At 34.0% G+C, this 7,498-nt stretch overlaps 1 long non-coding RNA gene across 2 annotated transcripts; it reads left to right on the plus strand.

Moving 5' to 3' along the window:
• The first annotated feature begins 896 nt into the window (after positions 1 to 896).
• On the plus strand, positions 897 to 6,848 carry LOC311098276. Of its 2 annotated transcripts, XR_014609441.1 has the most exons (6): positions 897 to 1,089; positions 1,337 to 1,443; positions 1,539 to 1,582; positions 3,072 to 3,136; positions 4,616 to 4,717; positions 6,507 to 6,848. It is a non-coding gene; the product is annotated as an uncharacterized lncRNA (long non-coding RNA). The 2 variants fall into 2 exon arrangements; XR_014609442.1 differs by lacking the exon at positions 4,616 to 4,717.
• The last annotated feature ends 650 nt before the right edge of the window (positions 6,849 to 7,498 follow it).

Genomic DNA, 7,498 nt, shown 5'->3' on the forward strand with positions numbered 1-7,498 from the left:
TGAAGCAAATTGTGAAACTCCTGAAACCCTCCGGAGGGTTTGGTGGACCCGAGTACTGCGACGATGTCCCCTACGCAGCTGTTTCTGCTCTCCAGAGCATATACGAGCGGTGACTCTCTCGATTAATGCTATTGCTAATGCTCGATAAACATCTAAAAAAGATGGCCGCCAACAGGTTTCGAAACTTTCGCCCCCGGACTTCGCCTTTGACGCGCGTGACGCGCGTAAATTTCGCTTCAAACTTTTGATTTTACGCGCGTCAATTTCGCTCTTGACGCGCGAATGCACACAAAGTGGTCACGCGTATAACTAGACGCGGCAGGCGCGAATTTTGACGCAGATTCGCGTTTGGTGTGAACGCAGCATAATGTTACCATGATACCAATCCATTAGTTTTTCATGTAGGTAGGTATACAGAATTGTATATGAATAGCCTACAATGTTTGCTCTGTTTAATATATAATATGTTTGCTCTTTTAAACTGCTGTTTGGCAGAGCAGTGGTAAATATATGTTGTTATACATGGTATATATTATTTGTGTAATTTATTATTATTATTTATATGTTATTGTAAGTTTATTTTTTTTATCATGCACTGCAATGAAGACACCATTTAACCAATTGATTAAATATAACAGCCAGCTTACAAATACAACTAAATAAATAGCCGTGCACATTTTTTTCATATTCTTTCTTTTAAAACATGTAATCTTTTCCTGTAATTGCAATGTTACCACATTATTGGCTGTCTCTTTGAGTTGTTTTGAGCATGATTGGCTATTCAGACTGTCGTCCAGGAATCTGGCCAATGGCAGCTATGCGCGCCTTTTACTGGTCAAGTTTGAAGTTTGAATATTCGTCTGTTAGAGTGAGAGTGTGTGTGTGCCATGGTGTGTGCGCGCTGCTGCTGCTCGGGAGGATCTTCAGTACTAGCCTCCTTCGGTTCTGTGGCTTTTACATTGTTTAAAACATGGATTATTTTGCATCGTACTGTTACATTTTTATTTTGAGCGAGTTGCGGGATGTAAATGGACAACGAATTTTAACAACGTAGCCTACGTGTAACGGACATATTGCAATCTGCGGAAGGTAAATAACTTTATTTTATATAAAAATACATTCTGCTACATCAAAATATAGTGTGTTAAATTGAGAAGCTAATTTTAAATGCGACTAGAGCAATATCGATATTATGTCAATGTTTCAGGCTGCATGTGTAACGTTAGGCTAAATATTGTCAGCTAAGTTAGTTTTTGATAAAAATAAATTAAAAATAAACCTCAGCATAGTCTGAGCTTTACAATGAGTGAACTGAGAACATTGTGTCTTTATACAGAGAGGAACTCGAACCACACTATGAAAACTAGGCTTTTGAATGATCGCGGGATATCGGCCTAACGTTACCGTCAAAATGAGTCATCATCATAATATGTTTTTGAGCTGGTGAGTAAAATTTTGCAAGCTTTTTATGTCTCTTTTAGTAAGTAAATACAAATAGCTAATAATATTGCTGTATGTGTGTGTTTCCCATTATCCAGGAATTTTGGGAATAAATTATCCAGCCACACGATCTTCAGTTGCGGTGAGTATTGAGTAAAATACGAGTAAAGTACGAGTAAAATACACGTGAAATAGAGGCAGAACATGTAAACTCTGCTCAAAGGCACACTGGTCCAAACCCTCCAGTCAAAATTGTACCTGTCTTCTTGATATGAGTTTTTACGGGCCTAGCTGACCCAAACATAAATGTCCTTTCAAAATGAAATTATTTTCAAACCTGTATGACTTCTGTGAAACACAAGAATGTTTGGAATAAAACAACATTGGAACCAATTTTATGGAAAAAAACAAAACTGCGAAGTCATTTCTCAAGATATCTTAATTAAGGTTGTATAAAATAAATTTATACAGTTTTAAAACAACATGGAGTACTGGTAAATAACGAGAGAACTCTATTTTTTGGATGAGCTGTTCTTTTTAGGACATGTTCCCAGGGTCCTTTGCTAAATTAACCATGTTTTTTATTATAGTAAAGTGTAGAAACAATGTTTTTATGGTGGATTGATTACAATAATTTATTGCCATTTAGTTAGTGTAGCAAAACCATGGTTAATGTTAGTAAGGGTTCTCCAGATTTATATAGCATAACACTTAAGGAAAACATAAAAAATGGTCCTATGTCACCCAGATCAATAATCTGTTAACACACATTAACATTGTCCCAATGTTTCATGATAACAAAAGAAGAACATTCTACTTGCAACATTTTGAGCATATTTTGGGAATGTTGCCAAAGTTAAAGTTGTACAATGATCTCAATATAACATTGTCCCAATGTTTCGTAATAACAAAAGAAGAACATTCTCTCTGTCACATTAGGAAAATGTTTTGAGGATATCATTGAGAGATGAGATGTTGAATGTTCTTTATAAAACGTTTTTCTAATGTGACGAGTTAACACAATTAGAACATTTTACTTGCAACCTTTTTGAAAAAATAAAATAAAATAAACCTCAGCATAGGAGCTTTACAATGAGGGAACTGAGAACATTGTGTCTTTATACATAACATAAATGTCCTTTCAAAATGAAATTATTTTCAAACCTGTATGACTTACTTCTCTGAAACACAAGAATGTTGGGAATAAAACAACATTGGAACCCATTTTATGAAAAAAACAAAAAAACAGTTAAGTCATTTCTCAAGATATCTTAATTAAGGTTATACAAAATAAATTCATACAGTTTTGGAACAACATGGAGTACCGGTAAATAACGATAGAGAGTCTATTTTTTGGATGAGCTGTTCTTTTTAGGACATGTTCCCAGGGTCCTTTGCTAAATTAACCATGGTTTTTATTATAGTAAAGTGTAGAAACAATATTTTTATGGTGGATTGATTACAATAATTTATTACCATTTAGTTAGTGTAGCAAAACCATGGTTAATGTTAGTAAGGGTTCTCCAGATTTATATAGCCTAACACTTAAGAAAAACATAAAAAATGGTCCTATGTCACCCAGATCAATAGTCTGTTAACACACATTAACACACTTTTTACATTTTCTTAAGATCAAGCATTGGACCAATGTTTACGGAGCAGAACAGGCACCAACAGAGAAACAAGTCCATCACTAGTAAGTATCCACTGCATTTTATAAAACCGTAGTCAATTTTAAAGGCACAATGCACTCCAAAATAAAAATGATCTATTTTTTTCTCCCTCGTGCCAGATTTATATCTGTCCCAGATTTATATCTGACTTTCTTTCCACAGAGATTTTTAGAAAAATTATCATTAAAGAGAATCATATAAAGAGAAATGTGTGAGGAGCTTGAATTTATTGCCAACTTGCAGTTTTGCCCCCACCAACAACGCATAGTATTGCATACAATGGTGCGTCGCTTATCAAAAACTGGGACGACACATTTTTCTACGCATAGACGCATATGGCGGCCGAAGTGTAGTGATGCGTAGCCTTGCAGGTGCATATGCGTTGACTAACTCTTTGGGCGTAATTTGACTTGCATATGGCTGTCTGCTGGAAGCTAGTTATTTAAGTCGATAAAATTATAAATATGGTAGGGCTGGGGGAATTAACACGTTAATCTTCGCGATTAATTTGAGATGCTTAACGAGTTTATAAAAAAAATGCAATTAACGCAGCACTTTTTTTGCCTCATTTTAATGACTTCCTGTTGCGGAAAAGGCTGCAAAATATGCCGTCCCGCCCCTCCGTGTTTGGCGATCAGGTTTTATTCTCGCGCAGCTTTCATGAGCGGGTCTTTTCCGCGCCGCGCTCTCCATTCCGTGTGTGTGTGTCGGCGCACTGACACACACACACAACACTGAGCAAACATTGAGCTCTTTGCTCAATGTTCTGCTCCGTGTTTGCGCTGCGCGTTCTGCTCTGTCGTTAACGGCCCAAACACTCCAATCATGTACCGATCATGCACTGGAAAAGCAAAGTCAAATAACGTGAAATTTCTCAGTAGTAGACTTCTGTGAAATAGCCCTACTGAGCTGGTATAGTCATGCTGACAACAATGGTAAAATTACCTGCTCTGATCACATGCTCTTGTAATAATAGCTTTGTAGGACTATGTTTTATTTTGATAATTAGTAAAAAAAAAATTATAATAATAAATTGTTAAATTTATTATGTTGATTGATTATTGAAAATAATAATATATTGATATATTGATGTTTAATATTATTTTAATACAGGGCTATTTTCTGTTCCTTTTTTTCCTTTTTGTTGTTTAATTAGGTTATTCTAAGTTTAAATATTGATGATTACAAGCTTGGGGGAAATGCAATTAATTGCATTTAATTACAGCAAATTGTGTAAATAATCAGTTACTTTTTTTAATCGATTCCCAGCCCTAAAATATAAAATATGGATATGTTTCTTACACGAACGCATCACTTCGCTTCACCTTTCGCCTTTATTAACCTGCCAGAGCCGTGTGGAGTACTTTTATCATGGATGGATGCATTTTTATGGACTTGTCAAAAAAATCCCACAGGGAGCTACAGAATAAGAAATCTTTGAAGTCCACTTTTTTTACTGTCTGTTTCCATCAGTAAAATTACAGTTTTTTTTTTTCTCTCAGAATTGTGAGGCAAGAACACACAATTGCAAGAAAATATCAGAATTGTGAGCTGTCTTTTTTACTCCCCTCAGAATTCACCCTTCGAGGGAGTTTGATTGACAGGTATTTTTTACATTTTTATTTTACCAAAAATATTTTTTTCTAAAAAAATTACACAAATTAAACGTTGAGACTTTGTTTCAACTTTCATATCAAAAGTAACCTGCTCTGTCTTGTCTCTGCGTTTAAACGTTTCAGCGTTTTTTCTGTGATCCGCAATGTATTTTTCATTGCGTGACAACATGATGTGTGGCGTGAGAGCGCCATGGCTTGTTGGACATAGCAACAGTAACTAAAGGGGGCGGGTCTTTGCAAATTGCATTAACCATGGCTGCCTGTTAATTATCACTGGACTACTTCGCTCTCGCATCTCCCAAAAGTTAATTTTTTTTTTGTTTTCTTGATTCCATTTGAATGGTTTAATTAAATTGCTATAACCAATTATTTAAAATGTAATGATTTAAGCAAAACGTTCTTCAAAGGTTAAACCAAACTTTTATTTGACGGATTGCCGTGTAGACCTTTGAGTTTCTCTGTGTTTTATGATATGATGATAGTTTTTCTCAAATGAAGCTAAAATGCTGCTGAAGTGACTCTCAGAGCAGCTGTATTGATGAAGTGCATTAATGTTCTCATATAGAAAAGACAGCAAAAAAAAATAAGCCAGAATTGCTTTTTTTTCTCAGGTTTTACTAATTTATCCTGTGATTCTGACTTTCAAACGGCCAATTGCGAGTTTATATCTCGCACTTCTGAGAAAAAAAAGTTTGAATTGTGATTCGCAATTACCTTTTTTAAAAATTGTATTCCATGGCGGAAACAAGCTTTCATATGCACAGACAGTAGCTCACATTAAACATGCAGACTGTGCGCACACAGAAACTTTCTGGAGCACAAAAAGTTAGTGTCAACACTGTCCTGTGATTTCTCAATAAGAAACAGAAGTTATAGCATATTTTTCTTTCTGCTTTTGAAGTAACTAAAACTTACAGCTTAGCTAATAGCAAAGAGACGATTCACAGGTATGATTAAATCACACTAGAAATTGTTCTATCTCAAATGCAGTACTACTTTATCTGTATCTGATTTAAAACAAGCAGAAATCTGTAAGAAATGTAACAATCCATAGACAATATAACTGATGAAAATGAGCTGTTACATCAGAGCAAAAGCATCGTGGGCAGTGCTGTGACATGCTGCAGCTGTGCTCAAGGCTACCTGAGTTCGAGGTTCACACTTCTCAAGCCAAGTTTCTACTTTGTTAAAATAATTTAGCCTCTAGTTGTGTTATTAAAGGGATACTCCACTTTTTTTGGAAATAGGCTCATTTTACAACTCCCCCAGAGTTAAACAGTTGAGTTTTACCGTTTTCTAATCCATTCAGCCGAGTTTCTGATATTTAGAAGAATGTCAGTAACCAGACAGTTTCTGGTCTCATTGACTTCCATAGTAGGAAAAAATATATACTATGGAAGTCAATGAGACCAGAAACTGTCTGGTTACTGACATTCTTCTAAATATCAGAAACTCGGCTGAATGGATTAGAAAACGGTAAAACTCAACTGTTTAACTCTGGGGGAGTTATAAAATGAGCCTATTTCCAAAAAAAGTGGAGTATCCCTTTAACATGTATATAATGGATTAAGTATATGTTTTAAATTACAGAAACAAAATAGATACTCATAAGGTATCATATTTATACTTTTAAATAAACTAATCTAATTAATTTATGATTAATAATTAGGCTGGCTAATTTTGAAAGTTTTCAAAGTCAATATTGCTTGTGATCTTAATATGTAATATGTATTTGTATTATTTTTTGTTTACACTGTTGCATGATCTTCTTTTATAGGCTATGAGGAAAAACTCTACCATGCACACAGAGAATGGAGCTCAATTCTGCTAACTGGGATAGCAGCTGAAAAAGAAGAAGAGAAGAACAGTAGAACACCTATTAATGCAGATGACTTTATTCTTTTTCTGCAAGAACCAAGACAACCAAAGACTGATGATGAGCGCTCTGAGCAAACAGCAGTCAAGACGTGTGATTGCACATTGGACTTTACTGAGTTCTTCATTTAATGTTGGGCATCTACTGTACGCAGAACTTCTAAAAATTTATGTGAATGCCATTCATAAACCTGTTAGATTTTTGTTTTATTTTAGAGATTAATAAAATTGTATGTTTTAACAATGTTATAGCTAAGCATTTTTTATGTTTAAGAGAACATTTTGGGAACAAAAATAAAACTTCCCACTAAAAAATTTATAAGAATGTTAAGTAGTATTTTTAAGAGTATTTTTAGAGAATGTTATCCTAACTTTTAGAAGAACGTTCTAAGGATAAAAATAAAACTTCCTGCTAAAAACTTTATAAGAATAAAGGGATAATGTTCTTAAAATGTTATGATTAAACATTTATAGAAGGTCATCATCACAAAACATTTTTAGAGTGTTCTTAGAGAATGTTATCCTACCTTTTAGGAGAAATAATGTTCTAACAATATTATTATTAAACATTTTTATAATGTTGTAAAAAAAAATGTTATCTGAACTTTTAAAAGAACATTCTGGGAACAAAAATAAAAACACCCCCTGAAAACTTTCTAAGAACGTTAGAGAATAATGTTGTAAGAATGGTACACCTAAACATTTTAATAATGTTTTTAAATAATGTTATCCGAAATTTTAAAAGAACATTCTAGGAACAAAAATAAAACTATCCGCTTACAACATTATAAGAACGTTAGAGAATAATGTTATAAGAATGTTATTACTAAACATTTTAATAATGTTTTTAGAAAATGTTCTCTAAACATTTAAAAAAACATTCTGGGAACAAAA

This window comes from Abramis brama (genome assembly GCF_963993115.1).
Source record: "Abramis brama genome assembly, chromosome: 1".
Taxonomy (NCBI): domain Eukaryota; kingdom Metazoa; phylum Chordata; class Actinopteri; order Cypriniformes; family Leuciscidae; genus Abramis; species Abramis brama.